The sequence below is a fragment of the Hypanus sabinus genome, chromosome 11, assembly GCF_030144855.1.
Source record: "Hypanus sabinus isolate sHypSab1 chromosome 11, sHypSab1.hap1, whole genome shotgun sequence".
Lineage (NCBI taxonomy): Eukaryota > Metazoa > Chordata > Chondrichthyes > Myliobatiformes > Dasyatidae > Hypanus > Hypanus sabinus.
Window position 1 is genome coordinate 10,393,531 of NC_082716.1, and position 24,554 is coordinate 10,418,084.

The window sequence follows — 24,554 nt, forward strand, 5'->3', positions numbered from 1 at the left end:
AGCAACTGCCCTGCTCAAGATCACAGAGTTGTGGACACAACTCAGCACATCATGGAAACCAGCTTCCCCTCCAAAAACTGAAATATAATGAGAATCGGCTTTATTATCACTGTAAGATCATAAGACCTTAAGACTTTGGAGCAGAATTATGCCATTTGGCCAGTGAGTCAGCTCCACCATTCCATAACGGCAGACGTATTATCCCTCTGAATCCCATTCTCCTGTCCTCTCCCTGTAACCTTTGATGCTATTATCAATCAAGAAACTATCAACCTCTGTTTTAAATATTCCCAGGGACCAGGCTCCACAGCCATCTGTGGCACTGAAGTTGACAGATTTTCCACCCTCTGGCTAAAGAAATTCTTCCTCATTTCTGTTCTAAAGAGACATCCTTCTATTCTGAGGCTGTACTCTCTGCTCCTAAACTCTCCCGCTATAGGAAAGTTCCTCTCCAAATCCACCCTTTCTAGGCCTTTCAATATTCAATACTGTCTTTTATGATGAGAAATTTGCTGTTTTGTGGCAGCAGTATACAGTGCAAATATTTGCCAATCACTTTATTTCATCATTTACAGCTTTGCCATCTGTCCATATATCTCCTACACTGCTGTTTTGCATTGCTTAGCATTTGAACAAGAAAATCAGAGCAGAGTGCCTGAAGCTCCATCCCTTCCTCCTCTACACTCAATGTGATAATTGATCTATGCTGCCCTCTCCTTCTCCCTGTAACACTCAGATCTTCAATCTTTCAAATATATACCTGAAATAAAACTAATGATTTAGGCTTTTGCCCCCTTCCTTTCCAAAGGACCATGTGACGTAGGGGCAGAGTTGGGCCATTTGGCACATTGAGTCTACTCTGCCATTCCATCATCGCTGATTTATTATCCTTCTCAACCCTGTCGTCCTGACTTCTTCCTGTAACCTTTGACACCCTAATTAATGTTTCAAGAGTCAAGAAACAATTCTGGGAGAAGTTACAGGTGACATCAACTCTGGCAGAGATGGAAGACCATTGCTTTCTACAAGGCAAAACTCAACATCATGAATGGCAGCGATCCTTCAACGCCTTTGAAGCTTGTTTTGAAAGGGAGAAGAAAACCACAGCTGTGAGGATCCCCGCAGCATCCTTGTGATCTCTGCTCTGAGCCTGATGTCAGGCTGTCTTTCAAGAGGGCGAGCTCTTGCAAGGCCCGATGGCGTACCTGGAAAGGTTCTGAAAACCTGTGCCAGCCGACTAGCAGGGTTATTCAAACACATTTCCAATCTCTCACTGTTACAGTCGGAAGTTCCCATCTGCACCAAAAGGGCAAGAATTATATCAGCACCCAAGAAGAGTAGTGTGGACTTCCTCAACGACTATCAGCCAGCAGCACTCACATCTATGATGGTGAAATTCTTTGAGAGGTTGGACACGGCTAGAAACAACACCTGTCTCAGGAAGGGTGCGGACCCACTGCAATTTGCCTATCACCACAATAGGTTCACAACAGACGAGATCTCAATGGTTCTCCACGCAGCCTTGGATCACCCAGACAATGCAAATACCTATGTCAGGAAGCTGTTTATTCACTGGAGCTTAGCATTTCACACCATCATTCCTACAATCCTGATGGAAAAGCTACAGAACCTAGACCTCTGTACCTCCCTCCGCAAATGGATCCTCAACTTCCTCACTGTGTGGATTGGAACTAGCATTTTTGCATTGCTTGGCTTTTCAGCATCTGCGAACTTCCTCTTGTTTGTAACCAAACCGCTCAACCTTGCCTGTGCACCCTTATGCATTGAATTTCTGCTATGATTGGCTGATTAGATATTTGCATTAGTGAGCAGGCATACGGGTGTACCTGATAGTGTGGCCACTGAATGAATGTCACTTTAGGTAGCAAAACTGTGCACAGTGTTCCAGCTATAGCCTTACCAACTCTCTGAACAATTACAACACAATCTCCATATTCTTAAGTGTGGATCCTTTCACAATGAACTCCAACAGAGTTATTATAACCAATGTACATCCTTGAAAGTATTGTCAAACCATTGAAGTATGGGAGAGAGTGTTAGCCCTATCTGCAAGACTTTTATTTATACATTTTAAATGTATTTTGTTCATAAAGATAGTTGAAACATAATCAAATTTATATGCTTCTTTTCCTATGCAGTCCAACTTCACAGTGAAGAGACAAGGAACTGCAGTTATAAACAAAATGCTGAAGAAGTTTTGTGGAGGAAACAAACGGATGTATTTAGGGTCGAAACCCTGGCATGAACATCGATTTCTCCTTCCAGTGATATTTTTTCCCTCATTTTCAAGGACTCTATTCCTCATGATCTCAATATTATTTACTGTTTATTATGATTATTATAATATGTGCATTTGCGAAGTTTGTCTTCTTTTGTACATTGGCAGTCTGTCCATGTTTAGGTATAGTATGTCATTCCAGGTGACTGTTGGCAGCTCACCTAGGAGAAGGAAAACACTGATTTCAAACCACGGCTATACCCACTCTCGCAGGAAGCTTCTCAAGTAAACCCCAAGGAAAAATCCAGAGCTGGGGTCCTTAAGGCAGTCTTATGTCGAGTTCAACACTGACCGGCAACTCCTGCAAGGCCACTGGTGCCGAACTGTATCAGTCTCCGCCATTCCTTTTGGTTCATCAGTTACGTGGAGAGGGGGAGATTGCTACATGGGCAACAGCTCTCCATATTGTACCACCCAGGCTTGCGTATTGACTAACACAGAGAGAGAGGACACAACGTCCATGATTGACTCGACCAGTGCAGGGTCTCTTGGCCCTCTATTGTTATTCATTGATTCTATTGTATTCCTTTCTTCTACTGTGAATGCCCGCGAGAAAGTGAATCTCAGAGTAGTATATGGTGACATATACATACTTTGATAATAAATTTACTTTGTACTTAGATCTTCTGTATTTTATACTTTATGTACATATATATATAAAAGCTGATTCTACCATACCCAACAGTACAATTACACTGTGTTTTTTAGAATTGCCTCTATGTCTACATTTATTATGCCTTTTTTGCTTATTTTGTGGTATCAAATCCAGAGTAACAACAATTTTGTTCTCCTTTACACTCGTATACTGAAGAATGACAGTAAAGAATCTTAAATTGTGAATCTTCCTGTTAACTGAAATATCTCCTCAGCTTGACAGCAGTTATTCCATGTTGTGCTTGCCGACTCTTGTAAGGTGCTGTTGCTAAATTGTGGCATCTCTTAGTATTCAGACAAATTCTCGAATAATTGCACCCTCCACAGCTGGACCATTGAAATTTTCGACAGTTTCATTATTTAAATGACTCATTAGCAAAATGACAAGCACTAAAAATTGTTATGTTGATTGCTTTTGACTCATTGTTACTCCTTTTCATTGGTACTGGAGAAATTACCTTTTTGCAAATCACCCATTTTAAGAATGCGGTTTCACAAACTGCTTGCTTCTTCATGCGAGAAAGGAAGCATATACTTTTGTCTCTTGAACAGCATCAGGATTGAATAAATATGAAATTCAATTTCTATAATTAGAAATCAAAATTTCTAAAAAAAATACCTGTGGTAGCATAGTGGCTAGCGTAATGCTGTTACAGCGCTAGCTGAAAATAGGGATTTGATTGCTGTCGCTGTCAGTAAGGAAGTTGTATGTTCTTCTCATGTGTGGCATCCATTATTCTTGTGAGACCATGGATCTGCGTCTGGAAAGTCTTGGAGTGTCCTCTCCAGGGCACAGGCCTGGGCAGGGTTGTATGGAAGACCGGCAGTTGCCCATGCTGTTAGTCTCCCCCCTCCAGGCCACTGATGTTGTCCAAGGGAAGGGCAAGGGCCAATACAACTTGGCACAGGAGTTGCCAGAGCAAGATTGAAGACAAGGTCAGACTGCCTTAGGGACTCCAGCTCCGGATTTGTCCTCAGAGTTTACTCCCGAAGCCTTTCCCATGAGTGGGTATGGCCACAAGGCAGCGGAGGTTTGAAATCAGAGTTTTCCCTCTCTTAGATGGACTGCCTTCCCAAGCTGACGAGCTCCATCTACCCGAGTTCTCCTCATAACCATGTGAATTTCCTCTAAGTGTTCTGGTAACAGCTGGGGTCACCCGCTTTGTAAAGACATTGCCCAGAAGAAGGCAATGGCAAACTACTTCTGTAGAAAAATTTGCCAAGAACAATCATGGTCAAGAACACGATCGTCCATGTTATACGACACGGCATGTAATGATGATGTTGATGCTGGTGCCGGAAGTATGGCAACATGTGCAGGATATCCCCAGCATAGCTTGATTTGATGCAAACAAGACATTGCACCGATGCACAAACATTCAGCTCACTTTTCACAGTGAATGCTGTATTTTATCACTGACTGAGGATGTTGTCTTTACTATCTGCCTTCCCACATCAGAGCAAAGGGCAAGGAACACAGAAATGCATTTGCATTGGATCTTTCATACCCCTGTGATGTGAAGGGCTCCACAGCCCATGAAAAACTTCTAAAAGTGCATTCGCTTGACATAGAACATGGAACGTGAGTGAGGGAGTGCTCGTTTGTTCATTGTCCGTTCAGAGGGGAAGAATCTGTTTCTGAACCACTGAGAGTGTGTCTTCAGGCTCCTGATGGTTGCAATGAGAAGAGGGCCTGCCCTGGGTGATGGGGGTCCTTAATGATGGATGCTGCTTTGGTGGGGCTTCACTTTTAGAAGGTGCCCAGACACTGAGGAGGCCAGTGTCCATAACGGAGCTGTTGAGTTTATAACTTTCTGCAGCTTATTCCCATCCTGTGTTCATTGACACAAAGGTCACATTTTATTTCATGTTTGGATGTTTGTGTGATAAATAAAGCCAATCTTCATCTTTTTAAAGCTAACAACTCGAATTCAGGACAAGTCTAACTAATCAGCTACATAACAGCTGGGATATTCCACAGCATAACAACGTTAATCATTTATTAAGAACAATTTGTGATCACCAAATGCCATTTGGATCATCATTCCATTCCTTTCTCAATGGTAAATCCATCTTGCAGTTCTGCAGAATCATATTAATCCATTATTTATCTGTTTTCTGGCCCACCCAAGATCGACAATGTTTTTTTTAACTAATCCATATGTAAATCTTAATGTTAATACGTTTGTTACTAATATCACACAGCGTGATTCCAATCCATTAATGTTTCAAGTGGGTGAAAAATTAAGCAGATTATCTGGGAAACTAAATGGAAAAGCTTTGAGTAAAATTACTGATCGTCTCAGTCATGCTGAGTTAAAAGGGAGCTCTATCTATCTATCATGGTGCGTATTTATTGTTGCTAATGAGAGAGACAGAAGCTTAATATCGCTCTGGTCGTGTTGATTCTTCGCTGTGCTCTTCTGTGTGAACACTTAAACCCAACCATGAAAAATATAAGTGTGCTAAAGGATTTTAAACACAGCGGGATTAAGATAAGTATGAGACATTTCTTTATCAGACAAGATGTTTAAGAGAGAAAGCATTGTAGTACATGACACTTAATTTTTGCTGTTGGGGCTTGTTAGCCTGAATTAATCACAGAGATAAGCATTTTTGACTTGGTCAATTTAATTCGACTGCAGCGGAACTGCAGTAGTGTCAGTGGCAGGACAATGCGATTAGAGTGTTCGTTCACCTCTTGTACGATGGAAAATAGCTCAGGGCATCAGAGTTCAGAGTATGGCCTTCCCGTGCATGTGGGTTTCCTCTGGGTGCCCCAGTTTCCTCCCGACGTGCGGGTTAGTGGGTTCATTGTTCATTGTAAATTGTCTGGGGTTAAATATGTGGGTTGCTTGGTGGAAGGGCTTGTTAGGCTGGTAGGGCTGTTCTGCACCTTACCTCTAAATAAAAATCAAAAAATAATTAAATAAATGTCTGAATAAACTCTTCTCAGGTTTCCAGTCAGGTACAGGTATTGATTTTAACTGACATTTTGAAGACAAATTCTGTCATTTTCATCAGGACTGATGCCTGGGCATGTGTAGTCCAATGGTATTTATACCCCGTAGTCCGTCCCTCCTAATTTGATTCTTGAACTGACCTGCACAACCCTAATTACTACCTCAGTATACCAACACTAGTAAACTTTTGGCACTATAAGGGGCTTTTGTTTCGTTTTTTCTTATTGTGTTCTTTCTCGGACACAATTGTGAAAAAAAAAATTATGTTTAATTCATGTTTTTCTTCTAAATGCTGTGTAGTAGTACAATTTCTCGAGTCAAGTGTGATGGGGTTGTCCTTAAAGGGGAAAGCCAGTGTGCGACTTTGTTTAATGTGGGGGTGGGAAGGGTTGCTGATGCACAGGCAAACATTACACGGTCCTTGACGGATAGAAGCCAGGGCCCAGTGCATGGAATGCAAGAAGACTGAGGAGCCTTCACTGCTGCAGCTTTCCTCCACCTTCTGTGCTGTTGTGATGTGTCATCATCTTCCACCAGCTCCACCGCTGAGGATTTGGCTGGATTGCTCTTTGTCTGGAACCTCCCCCCTGACTTAACACCATGGGTGGCCTTACCCGAACCTAAGCACTAGATAGTTAAAATCCAGGCGTAATCTGGATCTCGGGAACTTACACACCTCTCCAATATGACAAGCTGATGATTGTATGTGTAATCATTGGGGTGTATCTGATGCTATTTGCCTGTGATGCTGCTGAAAGCTCTTCATTACACCTGTGCATGACTCTGACTCTGACCTTGAACCTGACTGCATCCCCAGTCCTCCCTGAAAAAATAAGATCTGTCTACCTAGGTCTCCTGGCAAAAGCAAGAGGAAGGAGACCTAAAGGGACCCGAGAAGGAAGTTAATTTTTTTGAAACACAGAGTAGATGAAATCTGGAACACCTACCACAGGATCCAGGTACATTTACTGAATTTAATAGGCAGACCTGTCAACAGGTAAGGTGCAGAACAGTATGGTCCTTGTGCAGGAAAATGGGATTTGTGTTAATGAACAAGTTATCATTACAACCATGATGGGCCGAAGGGCCTGTTTCTAAGCCGTATGACTCAATACAGGTTATAAGGAAAATTTGCCAATTTGAAGTTATAATTGTCAACGATGAACCAATGCGTTTTGCTAATATGATCAACCATTCTCAGATTGTAACTTCAAATATACAAAGATTATAGACCAGCAACACACACAAAATGCTGGAGGAACTCAGCAGGCCAAGCAGCATCTATGGAAAACAGTAAACAGTTGAGGTTTCGGGCTGAGACCCTTCATCAGGACTAGAGAAAAAAAATGAGAAATCAGAGTAAGAAGGTGGAAGGAGGGGAGGTAGTAGGTGATAGGCGAAACCTGGAGAGGTGGAGTAGTGAAGTAAAGATCACATTGGAGATGGCAGAAGTTACAGAGATTTGTGTTAGACATGGAGGCTGGTGGGATGGTAGGTGAGGACAAGAGTAACTTTAACCCTGGTGGGGTGGCAGGAGGATGGGGTGAGGGCAGACACGCATGACATGGAAGAGATGCAGGTGAGAACGGCATTGCTGGAGGAGGGAAGGAACAAGTCACTTTCCTTTAAGAAGAAGGCCATCAGCCATCTCATTAGTTCTAGAATGAAAAGCCCTATTCTGACGGCAGATGCAGCGGAGATGGAGCAATTGAGAGAAGGGGATAGCATTTAAATCCCACCTCAAGCACATCTTTCCCTCCCCCAGTTTCTGCTTTTGCAGGGATTGCTCCCTATGTGACTTCCTTGTCCATTCATCCCTCCACACTACTCTTCCTTCTGCCATTTCTCCTTGCAAGCGAACAAACGCTAGACCTGCCCCTACACCTCCTTCCTCACTCTCATTCAGGGCCCTGAACAGTCTGCCCAGGTGAGGCAACACTTCATGTGTAAGCCTGTTGGGGTCATCTACTGTATCAGCTGCTCCCGGTGTGGCCTCCTCCATATTGGTGAGACCTGATGTAGATTGGGAGACCACTTCACTGAGCACTTATGCTCCATCTGCCAGAAAAAAATGGAATCTCCCAGTGGCCAAACATTTTATTTGTGCTTCCCATTCCCATTCCAACATGTCAGTCCATGGCCTCCTCTACTGTTGTGATGAGGCCACACTCAGGTTGGAGGAGCAACACCTCATATTTTGTCTGGGTAGCCTCAAAATGGCATCATCTCCCCCTCTCCTTCACCATTCCCCATTCCCATTTCTCTCTCTCACCTTGTCTCCTTACCTGCCCATCTCCTCCCTCTGGCGCTCCTTCCCCTTTCCTTTCTTCAATTGCCTCTGTCCTCCCCTATCAAGTTCTCCCTTCTCCAGCCCATTATCTCTTTCACCAATTGATTTCCCAACTCTTCACTTCATCCCTCCCCCTTTCCCAGTTTTACCTATCACCTACTACCTTGTATTTCTTCCTCCCTGCCCCCCACCTTCTTAGTCTGATTTCTCATCTTTTTTCTCCAGTCCTGCTGAAGGGTTTCTGCCTGAAATGTCAACTGCACTGCCTGGCCCGCTGAGTTCCTCCAGCATTATGTGTGTGTTGCTTGCACTTCCAGCATCTGCAGACTTTCTCTTGCTTAAGATTAAAGACTAGCTTTATTTATCACATGTACATTGAAGCACCACAGTGAAATGCTAATTCTAGAATTCGGCACCAGTGAACAATGCAACCAAATATGATGTCCTACAGACATTTCAAGAAACAGCTTCTTTTACTGCTTCTTATTTCAAATATGCTTCTGCACAATGGAACCTGGGATTTACATTTTGGCGATGTGCTTTCAGCTGACTGAGCGATCTAATGTTCTGAGGGGGCTCAATGAGGTTTCGAGTGGAGTGTACGGTCTGGAAGCCAAGAAGCTTGGAGATGGGGCACATGCCTATCATCAACTCCACTTCTCATTAATCTTGCTGATTAAAGTGTTGAGCAAGATTGAAATCCATGAGGATGAGAGGGAAGTGCAGGGTATGGGAACTTATAGTTCCCCTATCCTGCACTGCTTTTTCCTACCTCCTACCCATAGTCCACAAACCTGACTCTTCGGGTAGGCCCATTGTCTCTCCCTGCTCCTGTTCTGCTGTTCCTCAAACCTCAACATCATTCTATCCAATTGGAAGGCAAGAGGGTATGTTTCTGTGTTTAAACAGTCCTTCTCTCCCTCTCGCTTCTTGCTTCCAGAGGGAGCTGCCTGTGTTTGACCAGTCTCTCTCTCTGTCACTCTCACTCCATGATGCCGAAGACTGGTTTCAGAGGCTTGAGTCTTTGGCAAGGTTTGATCAAAGAAATTTGTGGTTCTGACTCTGTAGTTCGTGTTATGATGTGCTTCTGGTTTCTGGTTCTCCTTGTTCTGTTCCTATTTTGTGTGATTTTGATCGGGACGGACTGGCTCTGTGGCCTGCAGTCAGATTTATTCTTTTTTTTTTGCGTGATTTGTTCTTTTTTTTTGTGCGTTGGATGTTTGATATTGTCTTGAACGAGTTCCATGATGTTTTTGTTTCATGGCTGTCTGTGGGAAGCCAAATCTTAGAGTCATATACTGCATACATACATTGATAATAAATGTACTTTGAATCCTTGAAACGCGTCATTTGCGTCAATGACCATCACGGTTTGAGGATGTATTGGGAACAGCCCACAAGCGTCACCGTGCTTCTGGTGCAAACACAGCATGCCCACAATGTATTAACCCTCAGTAATCCATACATCTCTGGAATATGGGAGGAAACCAGAATACCTGGAGGAAACCCATACCATCAATGAGAAAACATATAGATTCCTTACCGACTGCAGTGGGAATTGAATCCAATTGCTGGTGCTGTAAAGGATTATTCTAACTGCACCATGACTGTGCCATCCATAAGATGTTCAACAGATGAACTGCAGAGGATGGTTTTGATCCATTGACTTTGGGGGCAGAGGTCCAGCACACTCTTGCCACACCAGTGCAGAAGCTGGTCATTTTTAGCCAATCTGTCCATTTATTCATGCTCCGTTCTAGTCACCTTCTCTTTTACCTCATCCTGTCAGCAGGGCCTCTGTTCCTTTCTCCCACATTGATTTCCCAACAACTCTTAGATACATTCAGTGGCCACTTTATTAGGTACACCTGTAAACCTGATCATTAATGCAAGTATTTAATCAGCCAGTTATGTGGCCGTAACTCAATGCATAAAAGCATACACGCGTGGTTAAGAGGTTCAGTTGGTGTTCAGATAAAACGTCAGAATGGGGAACAAAAATGCGATGTAATTGGCTTTGACCATGTGAGGATTGTTGGTGCCAGATGGGGTGGTTTGAGTATCTCAGGAATTACTGATCTCCTGGGATTCCATGCATTTCATTCTCCAGAGTTTACAGAGGATGCTGCAATGAACAACAAAGCATCCAGTGAGTGGCAGATCTGTGGGTGAAACACCTTGCTAATGCAAACTTCCATCCACTGCCACCAAGCTCATAGTTCCATTGCCCTGCACTGCTTACTCCTACCTCCTATCCAAGGTCCACAAACCCGACTCTTCAGGTAGGCCCATTGTCTCTGCCTGCTCTTGTCCCACTGAGCTCGTGTCCTCATACCTCGACTCCATTCCATCCAATTGGTCCGTCCCTTTACACCTACATCTGAGCCACTTGTGATGCTCTCAATCTCCTCACTAATTTTCAATTCCCTGACCGTGACTGCCTCTTATCACCATGCATGTTCAGTCCCTATACACTTCTATCCCTATCAAGAAGGCCTTGAAGCTCTCCCCTTCTTTTTTAATAAAAGAACCCTTCATATGGCAAAACTCGCCCTCACTCTCAACAATTTCTCCTTCTGCTCCACCCACTTTTCCAGACTTGAGGGGTAGTCACTGGCTTGCCGTGGGCCCCAGCTAGGCCTGCCTCTTCATTTAGTACACGTTCTAAGACTTCACTGGTAACCCTCCCCAACTCTTCCTCTGCTACCATGACAACTGCAACGGTGCTGCTGAGCTCATCAATGCCATCAACTTGCCTTCATATTTCATCCCGCTCTTAAATTCATTTGGTCCATTTCTGGCACCCCTTTCCTCTTTCAAATCTCTGATTCCCACGGCTATCTTGACAATACCTCTTCTCACCCAGTCTCTTGTAAAAATGCTATTTCCTTATCTCAGTTCCCTCGCCTCCGCCACACCAGGATGAGACTTTCCTTCCCATGACATCAAAGAAGTCCTTCTCCTTCACAGAATGGGGTTTCCCTTCTTTCAACATTGATGCAGCCTTCACCCGCTAATTCTCCTGCCTAATTTTCCTGGGCATACACACTCGCCGCATATTCCTGCACCTTAAAAGTGATAGTGTTCCTCTTGATCTTACTTACCACCTTTACATTCCCATTCAGCCATGTTGGTCCACTGTCTCATCTTGAGCCAATATGAGACCACCCTCAGAGTGGAAGAGCAAGACCTTATATTCTGCTTGGGTAGCTTCCATTCTGATGGCATGAATGTTGATTTCTCGTTCCAGTAAAAATAATTTCCTCCTTCTCCAGTTTTCTTCTAATCCCCACTTTTGCCTCTTACCTCTTCCCAACTGCTTATTGCCTCCCCCTTGTGCCCTTCCTCCTTCCCTTTCCTCAACTGTCCACTTTCCTCTCCTATCAGAATTCCTTCCTCTCTAGGACTTTACCATTCTCCCCCAGCCGACTTCACATTTCACCTTCTAGCTATCCTCTTTCCCGTCTTCACACCTTTTTATTCTGGCACCTTCCCCCTTCCTTTTCCGTCCTAAAGGCAGGTCTCAGCTCAAAACATCCACCATTTTGTTCACTTCCATGGGCGGTACCTGACCTGAGTTCACTCAGCATTTTGTGTGTGTCGCTTTGGATTTCCAACATCTACAGAATTTCTTGTGCTTGTGATTTGCCAGAGAGAGACAACAGAGCAGATTGGCCAGGCTCATTCAAGCTGACTGGAAAGAGACAGTAACTCAAGTAACCACATGTTACAACACTAGTGTGCAGAAGAGCATCTCTAAATGTGCAAAACCTCGAACCTTGAAGTAGATGGGTTACAGCAGCAGAAGACAACAAATGGACACTCAGTGGCAAGTTTATTAGATTCAGGAGCTACCTAATAAAGTGGTCATGGAGTGTTGATCTATGTTACCAACCTTAAAGTCTTTCCATAGGAACGTAGAATCCATGGGTGCCACCTGACCTGCCGAGTTCTTCCAGTATTTTGTGTGTTTCTCAGTAGGAACAAGTCCTTGGGGTAAAGATTCATAGGGTTCCATTGTACATTGATGGTCTCCAGTTATGCTCTTCTCTGCAAGTGGAAACGTTATCTACAACCTTTGTATTAAAGCCTTTTCATTGCTTTACAGACCTCTGTATGGCCATTCCTCACTGAAGGTTAAAGGTAAACTTTATTTGTCACATGTACATTGAAGCAGGCAGTGAACTGAATCATTTGTGCCAAATCAAATCAGCAAAGACTGTGCTGGGAACAGAATACCCTAACCTAATGCTTCCAGGTTCAAGTTTAGGTAGAATTGTCATTAAACCATACATGAATATCATGAATACAGCCAAACGAAAGAGCATTCCTCCAAGGGCAAGCTGCAAACACAGCACCACCAATGACACACAACACAAGGCACTTATAGCACATAAAAGATAGCAGTAAACATGCAGTCACACAAAAAAATATATACTATACCAAAGTCCCTGAGTGATATGTTCTGAAAATTGATGGTGCAGGGATGTTGCTGGTAGGATCAAGCCCTCAGCACTTTGCCGAGGAAGGCATACATGCAGCATACCCTCAACTTGCTCATTCTAAGCCACATGTTTTTTTGCAACAAGACCGATAGATATAGGAGCAGAATTAGGCCCTTTGGCTCATCGAGTCTGCTCTGTCATTTGATGATGACTGATCCATTTTCTCTCTCAGCCCCAATCTCCTGCCAATCTCTTCAAGCCCTGACTAGCCAAGAATTTATGAGCCTCTGCCTTAAATGCACACAATGACTTGGCCTCCACAGCCACCTGTGTCAACAAATTCCACCAATTCTCTTCTCTCTGGCTAAAGAAATTCCTCCTCATCTCCATTCTAAAAGAATCTCCCCAACTCTATTCTGAGGCTGCGACCTCTGTTCTTAGATTTCACCAGCATGGGAAGCATCCTCTCCACACCCACTCGATTGAAGCCCTTCACCATTCGATAGATTTCAATGAGGTCACCACTCATTCTTCTGAATTCTAGTGAGCAGAGGACCAGAGCCATCGAACGCTCCTCATATCACAAACCTTTCACTCCTGAAATGACCTTCGAAAACATCCTTTGAACCCTTTCCAATGTCAGTACATCCTTTTTTAAGACAAGGGGCCCAAAACTGCTCTCAATACTCCATGTGTGGAATGTGAGAGGAAACTGGAGCATCCAGAGAAATCACACATAGCCATGGGGAGAATGGTAGGAGTCAAATTCCAATTAGTGATCGCTGGTGCTGTAAATCAATTGCTCTAATTGCTATGTTACTGTGCTGCACACTATATGCCATGGGACGAAAGCCTTGTCTTATCATCCTTTCTCATGTACTTTTGCTATCATCCTTGCAAGATACCTTTCCCGAATCTCTCTCTTTTCATAAAATGGGTTTGGGAAGCAATGTGGCCTAACCAAGCTTCAATATAGGTTTAGCAACACCTCCCAGCCTTACATCTCTGTTTTTATTCAATGCATCTGGGCCATCCTCAGAGCTGAAAATGTAAATGAAACTTGTTGTGTTCCATTGAAACCTCTATGAGATCTGAAGCTTGTCTCAATCACAGGACCGATTCAGAGAGGGAAAAAAGGTCTTTGATGTATTACAGGAAAGAGGCTGAATTGTGATTCACGAAGCAGCAGGGCTCTCGGTGTCATAGTCACTTGACTGTTGAATGGGCATGATGGATAACAGCAGGAGGGAAGGAGAAACAAGAACGAGACTAAAACTATGAGCACATCAATCACTTTGTACTAGAATGGGCTTTATTTCTGTTTGTTCCAATTGAGTTTGTTTTTGTAAAAATCGTTTATAATTTAGGCTAAATTTCTGTTTTTCTTCTGAATGCAGCCTATCTGATGATATGTGCCTGTGATGCTGCTGCAAGTAAGCTTTTATAAAAATAAATACAAAGTTTGTAGTTTATTTGTCACATGTACATTGAAACATACAGTGAAATGTTTCGTTTGTGTTAAATCAAGCCAACGTGGATTATACTGGGTAGCCCACAAGTGTCACCATGCTTTTGGCATCAAGATAGTATGCCCACAATTTAACATAGCCCTAATTGTACTTCTTTGTAACGTGGGATGAAACTAGACCACCTAGAGGAAACCTCCATGGTCACAGGGAGAATTTTCAGACTCCTTACAGTGGGAGTATACATATTGTTCTGCATTTGAAAAAGTCAGCTTTGACTTCAAAAAACATTCAAGGCAGTTTGAAGGAGGCAAGTAGATGATCTGTAGAACTTAAATTTTGACTGCAAAGAAGAACAGAATTTTTATCATTTCTCTTTTCCTTTGGGTCTTCACCCAGTGTACAGCTGGTAGAGGCAATGACTCGCAATTCAGTGACCAGGTTCGATGCTAGTGACTATTGCTACCTTTGTGTAGTTTCAGCATTCTCCTGGCACTGTCACCCATTTCCTCCCACATACAAAAGGTGTGTCAGTTGGTAATATGAAGATTAAAGATTAGATTTATTGGTCACATGTTCATCAAAACATCGAAACATGCAGGGAAACGCGTCACTGTGTCTAATCAATTCAGTGAGGATTGTGCTGGGTAGCCTGTAAATGTTGCCACACTTCCAGCACCAACATAGCATACCCACAACTCACTAACGCTAACTGTCCACCTTCGGGGTATGAGAGGGAACCGGAGCATACAGAGGAAACCCATGCAGTCATGGGGGAACATACACATTTCTGACAGACAGCAGTGGATTTGAACCCACTGTAAAGTGATGTGCAAGAAACTTGGGGGAGTTAATGTGTATGTGGGAAAATTGAATTTGTGTACAGTCAGTGTCCACTCTACACCTGCTTATAAATACAAATATCTAATCAGCCAATCATGTGGCAGCAACTCAATGCATAAAAACATGCAGACGTGGTCAACAGGTTCAGTTGATATTCAGGCCAAACATCAAAATGAGGAAGAAATGTGATCCAATAACTTTGACTTTGGAGTGATTGTTGACAGTAGTGGTTTGTGTATCTTAGAAACTTGATCTCCTGGGATTTTTGTACATAACAGTATCTGAAGCCAGGGTTCCCAACCTTTTATGTGCCGTGTTCCAATACCATTAAGCAAGAAGTCTGTTGTCTCCAGGTTGGGAACTCCTGCTCCAGAGTTTACAGAAAATGTTTTTTTTTAACTGATGAGCAGCAGTTCTGTGGGCAAAAAAAAAGCATTTTTGATAAGAGATGTCAGAGAAGATTGGGCAGACTGTTTCAAGCTGACAGAAAGTTGGCAGGAGCTCAAGTAATCACACATTACAGCAGTGGTGTGCAGAAGAGCAGCCCTGAATGTACAGCATGCCAAATCTTGAAGTGGATGGGCTGCAGCAGTAGAAAACTATGAACATATACTTAGTGTCTGGTTCATTTTGCACAGGAAGTATACTTTCCTATCTCTCCCAGAAGATTCTATAACACTGGGTAGAAAAAGAGGAAAGGGAAAAGAAACACAAGGGAAGCAGGGAGGATCTGGTGCAAGGGGCAAGGTTTCAGAATTCTCTGGATCTTTGGAATCTCTTCTGGGGAAAGTATGAAATGCACAAAAAGGACAGGTTATGCAAGGGAGGGCTAGAGCTGATAAGGAGTGCTTAAACTAATTTGACAGGGAGATGGGAACAAGTGCTGAGGATGGGGCAATTGGTATACAACTAGACGCATTGTGCATTGAGACTGTCAGGAAGGACAGGCTGTTGTTAGGAAAAAATTACAGACAATGAGATGAGCTGCAGTATAACATGGACCCAAAATCAGAATGTGACGAACACAGGACTGAAGGTGTTATATTTGAATGTACACAATATATGGAAAAAGGTAGATGATCTTGTAGCGCAGTTAGTGATTGGTATTTTGACGTTGTGGGCATCACAGAGTTGTGGCTGAAAGAGGATAATAGTTATGAGCTTAACATCAAGGATACACATTGTATTGAAAGAACAGGCAGGTTGGCAGAGGTGGTGGGATGGCTCTTTGAGTTAAAATTGAAATAAAATCCTTAGAAAGTGGCGATGTAGGTTCAGAAGATGTAAAATCATTGCAGGTAGAGTTGGGAATCTGCAAGGGTAAAAAGACCCTGAAGGGACATATATACAGGCCTCTAAACAGCAACTAGGATGTGGGCTAAAAACTACAACAGGAGGTAGAAAAGACATGTTAAAAAGGGGATGTTATGATAGCAATGGGGGATTTTAATATGCAGGTAGATTGGGAAAATCTTTTTGGTGTTGATTTGTAGAATGGTCACAAGGTAACTTTCTAGAGCAGCTTGTGGTTGAAACCACTAGGGGATCACCTGTTCTGGAGCGAATATTCAATGATCAAGATTTGATTAGGGAGCTTAAGGTCAAGGAATCCTAATGAAGATGTGATCATAATATGATAGAATTCACCCTGCAGTTTGAGAGGGAAAAGATGTGGAAACCATAAAAAGGGTGCAGAGGAGATTTACAAGGACGTTGCCTGGATTGGGGACATGTCTTATGAGAATAGGTTGAGTGAACTCGGCCTTGTTTCCTTGGAGCGATGGAGGATGAGAGGTGACCTGATAGAGGTGTATAAGATGTTGAGAGGCATTGCTTGTGTGAATAGTCAGACGCTTTTTCCCAGGGCTGAAATGGCTGGCACGAGAGGGCCCAGTTTTAAGGTGCTTGGAAGCAGGTTCAGAGGAGATGTCAAGGGTAAGTTTTTTAGACTGAGAGTGGCCAGAGCGTGGAATGGGCTGCTGGCGATGGTGGTGGAGGCGGATATGATAGGGTCTTTTAAGAGACTCCTGGAGCTCAGAAAAATATGGGTAAACCCAAGGTAATTTCTCTGGTAAGGACATGTTCAGCACATATTTGTGGGCTGAAAGGCCTGCATTGTGCTGTAGGTTTTCTATTTTTCTATATTCCTAAGTAAACTCAGATGTTTTGATATTGCAGTGGAGCAAAAGAATTAGAGGCATGAGAGTGCTACTAGTTTCTAGGTGAGAGTGAATATCAGACCTATGAAAAATGATGCTGGAGAGGTAGAAATAGGGATAAATGAATGTATTGCCACAGACGTCTGTGGAGGCCAAGTCATTTGGTATATTTAAGTTAGAAGTTGTTAGGTTCTTGTTTATCATGGTGTCAAAGGTCACAGGGAGAAGGCAGTACAATGAAATTAATTGGGAAAATAAAAATCAGCCATAATCAAATGGCAGAGCAGACGTGATGGGCCAAATAGCTTATGTTTGCTCCTGTGTCTTATGATCTTATTGTCTCTCCTTCTGATCAACACAATTATTCCTACACTCACCTCAGTCATCATCACCCTGTTTCCCCTCCTCTATCCATTCTATCTGTCCACCTTAGGTGCCATGCTCTACCTTCTTCTCAACCATCTTCATCCCTTTAACACCTCTGCCTAACACTTTGCTGCCTCTGTCATTATTCCCACTCTCCTCTCCTCCACCTGCCCATCATTCCTCCTTATCCGGAGCCACCTATCACCTGCCAGTTCTTACCTGCCTCTCCCCCTTACCTGTACTTTGGCTATCCACCCTTTCTCTTCCAGTTCAGATGAATGATCTCGTTCTGATGTGCCAACCATCCATTCCCCTCCACCAACGTCTTGTTTGCCCCTGTTTGTGACTCCTTCCCATTGATCAGTTTTTCAGGATTTCATGCATATTTGTCAATACCTTAGCAGTAGTGGTTCCTTAAGGTTGCAATAGCTGAGGGGAGGATAAGTAGTGTGGATAAGCTCCCACTACCTATAAAATGCTCCCAATGATGTAAGCCTCAAATAGCATCGGAAAACCAAGTCCAGCTCCTTGTCTTTAGGTGTAACTTTGCTACTAAGCCCAATGGAACCATTTCTACTGACAGGAGAATGGGCAAAGGCAAGTTATTGGCTCCTTAAAGCCAGTTGCTTCAGGCAGATGAGGTTTGTCAGCCATGGTTGGCAGCTTATCTAGGAGAAAGAAAACTCCGATCTCATACCTCCACTGCCTTGCGGCTATACCCACTCATGGGGAAGGCTTCAACAGTAAACGTGAGAAAAACTGAGAGCTTAAGTCCTTGAGGCAGTCTTACACTGCATTCAATGCTAACTGGTAACTCTTGCGATGTCGTTGGTGCCAAACTGTATCGGTCTCTGCCATTCCTTTAGATTGGGGGTTTCCAAAATTTTTCATGCCATGGACGAATACCATTAAGCAAGGGGTCCATCAAATCCAGGCTGTGAACTCCCACTTTAGATTCAATAGCTGCATGCAAAGGAAAAGCTTGCTACATGGGCAACAGCTTGCTCTCCATATTGTATTGCCCAGGCTTGTGTGTCCCATAGATAGCAAGGACATAACATCCATGGTCGACCCCAGCAAATGGAGGGTATCTCAGTAGAAGTACTACTACTAAAATAACATCTGCAAAGTAGGAGTATCGTGTGCAGTTTTGGGCTCCTTATTTTAGAAAGGATATATTGACATTGGAGAGGGTTCAGAGAAGATTCATGAGAATGATTCCGGGAATGAAAGGGTTACCATATGAAGAATGTCTGACAGCTCTTGGGCTGTATTCCCTGGAGTTCAGGAGAATGAGGGGGGATCTCATAGAAACATTCTAAATGTTAAAAGGTCTGAACAGAATAGATATGGCAAAGTTATTTCCCATGGTAGGGGAGTCTAGGACAAGAGGGCACGACATCAGGATTCAAGGACGTCTATTTAGAACAGAGATACGGAGAAAATTACTTTAGTCAGAGGGTGGTAAATCTGTGGAATTCCTTGCCACAAGAGGCTGTGGAGGCCAAGTCATGGATGCACTTAAGGCAGAGATAGATGGGTTCTTGATTAGCCTGGGCATCAAAGAGTATAGGGAAAAGGGAGGGGAGTGGGGATGACTGCATCAGCCCATGATTGAATGGCAGAGCAGACGATAAGCCGAATGGCCTGCTTATGTTCCTATATCTTACGGTCTTATGGTCTTAAGTACTTGGCAGACATTATAGCAATGGTCATTCAGACAAAATTAATCAAGGGTTTTGCACACAGCAAGGCTTTGTGTAGAAAGTGTTGCTTCATCTGATTTATAGTGACTGTGCTTGAGAAAGATGCCAGCTGCAGTAATATGGATTCCCTGCTCTTCTTTGAGCAAAAACCTCTGCTGTTGAAAGAATCAAACAGAGCTTGAGGGATGTAAGATTCTGCATTACTAATGCTGCCCCTGAGTGCTATACAGTCATCACCACTGAGGACATCTTCAAAAGAGAGCCACTCAAAAAGTTGGCATCCATTATTAAGGACCTTCACTATCCTTGGAAGGTCCTCTTCTATTATGATTTGTAAATCCGTAACATAAAAACTAATTGAAAGAAAAACACAAAGCCAGAAATGTGAGTCTAACTTTGTTTTTTACTTTAAGCAAGACAGCATGCATCATGTGGCAGTGTGATGACGTATGCAATTCACGGATTTTTACATATAACCTATAATGAATTATTTAAACAAATAAATAATGCTTACACAAACAATACAGGGGATAAAGGCTCAAGATTCGGGGGAGTAGATTAAGTATGGAGATGAGGAGGAACTGCTTTTCCCAGAGAGTGCTGAATCTGTGGAATTCTCTGCCCAGAGAAGCAGTGGAGGCTACCTCAGTAAATATATTTAAGACAAGGTTGGATAGATTTTTGCATAGTAGGGGTAATTAGGGCTGTAGGGAAAAGGGGAGTTAGGTAAGATCAACTATGATCTTATTGAATGGTGGAGCAGGTTCGACAAGCCAAATGGCCTACTCCTGCTCCTATTTCTTATGTTCTTATGTAATATATTTGCAATATTACTCAAATGCTACTGAAATATTAACTACACAGTATTCCTCCCTGCTTAGTAAATTTTAATGTCCTATTCAGGCCAAAAGATTTAATTACACAAACATAGAAACATAGGAACATAGAAAACCTACAGCACAATACAGGCCCTTTGGCCCACAATGCTGTGCTGAACATATACTTAGTTTAGAAATTACCTGGGGTTACCCATAGCTCTCTATTTTTCTAGGCTCCATTTACCTATCCAGGAGTCTCTTAAAAGACCCTATTGTATCCGACTCCACCGTCACCGGCAACCCATTCCAAGCACTCACCACTCTCTGTGTAAAATACATACCCCTGACATCCCCTCTGTCCCTGCTTCCAAGCACCTTACAACTGTCCCCTCTCATGTTAGCCATTTCAGTCTCAGGAAAAAGCCTCTGACTATCCACACGATTAATGCCTCTCATCATCTTATACGCCTCTATCAGCTCACCTCTCATTCTCCATTGCTCCAATGAGAAAAGGCCAAGTTCACTCAACCTATCCTCATAAGGCATGCTCCCCAATCCAGGCAACATCCTTGTAAATCTCCTCTGCACCCTTTCCAAGGTTTCCACATCCTTCCTGTAGTGAGGTGACCAGAAATGAGCACAGTACTCCAAATGGGGTCTGACCAGGGTCCTATATAGCTGTAACATTACCTCTCGGCTCTTAAACTCAATCCCACGATTGATGAAGGCCAGTGCACCGTACAGCTTCTTAACAACAGTCAACCTGCATAGCAGCTTTGAGTGTCCAATGGACTCGGACTCCAAGATCCTCCTGATCCTCCACACTGCCAAGAGTCTTACTATTAATATTATATTCTGCCATCATAAAGTATTGTGGAGGATTTCTTACTTTTGTGGGATGCCATCTTTCCCATCAAGGGGGGAGCACTCTGTTTGCCATGTGAAGCAATCTCAGGTTTTGGGACCTCCTCCGTGCTTGTTGCAGGTGCTAGAGGAAGTGGTTCTGGCAGCTCTGGACACCCTTTGTCTGGATGCGCTGAATCCCAAACCGTGTATGACAAGCTTCACTGGATGATGTGGGTCATAACGTGTGAGTACAGTGTCTGACGCTACCATTTCCTTTACCTTTTAGAAAGCCACCTCACGTTGCTTTGTCCATTGCCATTTCTTCCCAATCTGTAGGAATGAGTTCAAGGGGATGGAGCAAAGTAACCAGGTTTGGCAGGAACCTGTTTTATTAATTGACAAAAGGACAACAACGGTAATATGTCTTTTGGCCTTGGGGCGTCCGCCACTGCTTGAATTTTCTCAGCACACAGTAAGTGATGCCTAGTTTATAGAATCCACGCTTGGTGTGTTGTGCTCTGAGCCCACAATCTTCTAATTAGGGATCTAATCTTCAGCTGGGGATCTGGAGCAGCAGCTGGATAACCTCTGGTCTGTATGAGAGAGTGAGGAGATAATCCTTCAGAGTTACAGGGAAATAGTCACCCTGAGGTTGCAGGTGGCGGGTAGCTGAGTGACTGTCAGGAGAAATGGAAATATGAATAGGCAGTTAGTGCAGAGCATTCCCCTCAATAATAAGTAAGCCATTTTGGATACTGTTGTGGAGGATGACCTCCCAGGGGAGGCCACGTTTCTTGCCATAGCAAGAAAGGGGGAGGGGAGCACCAGAGGGAGATGGAGAACAGGCAAGGAGTGATTGTGAGAGGTACAGAGAGAAGAGAAAAAATAGGGAAAAAATAATAAATAAATAAGGGATGGGGTAAGAAGGGGAGGGGGGGCATTAACGGAAGTTAGAGATGTCAATGTTCATGCCATCAGGTTGGAGGCTACCCAGATGGAATATAAGGCGTTGTTCCTCCAAACTGAGTGTGGCTTCATCTTGACAGTAGAGGAGGCCATGGATAGACATATCAGAATGGGAATAGGACGTGGAATTAAAATGTGTGGCCACTGGGAGATCCTGCTTTCTCTGGTGGACAGAGCATAGGTGTTCAGCGAAATGGTCTCCCAGTCTGCATCGGGTCTCACCAATATATAAAAGGCCACACCGGGAGCACCGGACACAGTATATCACAGCAGCCGATTCACAGCTGAAGTGTCGCCTCACCTGGAAGGACTGTCTGGGGCCCTGAATGGTGGTGAGGGAGGAGGTGTAAGGGCAGGTGTAACACTTGTTCCGCTTACAAGGATAAGTGCCAGGAGGGAGATCGGTAGGAAGGGATGGGGGAGGATGAATGAACAAGGGAGTCGCGTAGGGAGCGATCCCTGCGGAAGTCAGAAAGGGGGGAGGGAAAGATGTGCTTGATTGTGGCATCCCGTTGGAGGTGGCGGGAGTTGCGGAAAATTATATGTTGGACTCGGAGGCTGGTGGGGTAGTAGGTGAGGACAAGGGGAACCCTATCCCTAGTGGGGTGGTGGAAGGATGGGATGAGAGCAGAAATTTGTTTTTTGCATCAGGCATCACTGTGGAAGACACCAGCAGTGTGTCTAATGTTGAAGGGTGTGAGGGAAGAGTAATGTGTGCAATTACTTTTAGAAGAGAGAAGATGCTCAAAAATCTGAAAGACCTAAGGGGACATCAGTCACCCAGACCAGATGAACTGCACCCTAGGGTTCTGAAAGAGATTGCCTTAGAGATTGTGGTGGCACTAGAAATGATACTTCAAAAATCATTGGACTCTGGCATGGTGCCAGAGGACTGGAAAATTACAAATGTTACTGCACTCTTAAGAACGTAGGAAGACAGCAGATAGGAAATTATAGACCAGTTAGCCTGATCTCAGTAGTTGTGAAGATGTTAGAGTCAATTGTTAAGGATGAGGTGATGGAGTAGTTGATAACGCAGGATAAGATAGGACAAAGTCAGCATGGTTTCCTTAAGGGAAAATCCTGCTTGATGAACCTGTTGGAATTCTTTGAGGAGATTACAAGTAGGATAGATAAAGGGAAGGTAGTGAATGTTGTATATTTGGACTTTTGGAAGACTTTTGAAAAGGTACCACACATAAGGCTGCTTACCAAGTTAAGAGTCTGTTGTATTTCAGGAAAGTTACTAAGGTGGTTGAAGCATCGGCTGATTGGAAGAAGGCAGTGAGTGGGAATAAAAGGATCCTTTTCTAGTTGGCTGCCAGTGACTAGTGGTGTTCCGCAGGAGTCAGTGTTGGGACCACTTCTTTTATGCTGTATATAAATGATTTTGATGACGGAATAGATGACTTTGTTGCCAAGTTTGCAGATGATACAAAGATTAGTGGAGGGGCAGATAGTGTTGAGGAAACAGGTAGTCTGCAGAAGAACTTAGACAGATTAGAAGAATAGGCAAGGGAGTGACAAATGAAATACAATGTTGGAAAATGCATGGCCATGTACTTTAATAGTAGAAATAATTGTGCAGACTATTTTGTAAATGAGGAGAAAATATAAAAATCTAAGATGCAAAGGGACTTGGGAGTCCTTGTCCAGAACACCCTAAGGGTTAACTTGCAGGCAGAGTTGGTGCTGAAGAAGACAAATGCAATGTCAGCATTCATTTCAAGAGAATTAGAATACAAAAGTAGGAATGTGATGCTGAGGCTTTATAATGCACTACTGAGGCCTCACCTTGAGTATTGTGAACAGTTTTGGGCTTTTCATCTAGGAAAAGATGTGCTGGCATTGGAGAGGGTTCAGAGAAGGTACACAAGGATGATTCTGGGAATGATAGGGTTACCATATGTGGAACATTTGATGGCTCTGGGTCTGTACTCGCTGGAATTCAGAAGGATGAGGGGGATCTCAATGAATCCTTTTTGAATGTTGAAAGGCCTAGACAGAGTAGATGTGGAAAGGATGTTTCCCATGGTGGGAGCACAAGAAAGCACAGCCCCAGAATAGAGGGGCATCCATTTAAAACAGAGATGTGGAGAAATGTCTTGGTGATGAATTTGTGGAATTTGTTACCAAAGGCAACTGTGGAAGCCAGGCTGTTAGGTGTGTTTAAGGCAGAATTTGATAGGTTCTTGATTGGACACAGCCTCAATGGTTATAGGGGGAAGGCTGGGGACTGAGGCTGAGGTGGGAGAAAAGGATCAGTCATGATTGAACGGTGGAGCAGACCTGATGGGACAGGTGACCTAATTCTGCTCCTATGTCTTAAGTTCTTATTGCCTAATCCTTTTAAAACAGCCTTGAGATTTTGGAGACGTTCCTTGTTATCCCTACCAGTAAAAATGATGTCTGTCATCCAGGTAACATTTGAGCAACCTTGCAGCACCTGGTCCTCGCTTTCTGTCAGAGTGCAGGTGTAGATGCTACCCCAACAATAAGCCTATTGTAGTGATAAAGCCCTTCAGGTACGTTTATAGTGAAACACACTTTGCACTTTTCTTCCACCTTCATCTGTAGATGAACGCCAGCTCAGTCCACATTGCTGAGGTGTTTTTCTCAAGAAATGTTTCCTCTAACCTGAGCAGAGAGTATCGATCTACTTTCAATACTAGGTTGATGGTGGCTTTAAAACCTCCACAGATCCTGACAGATCCATGCTTCTTGATTAGTGAG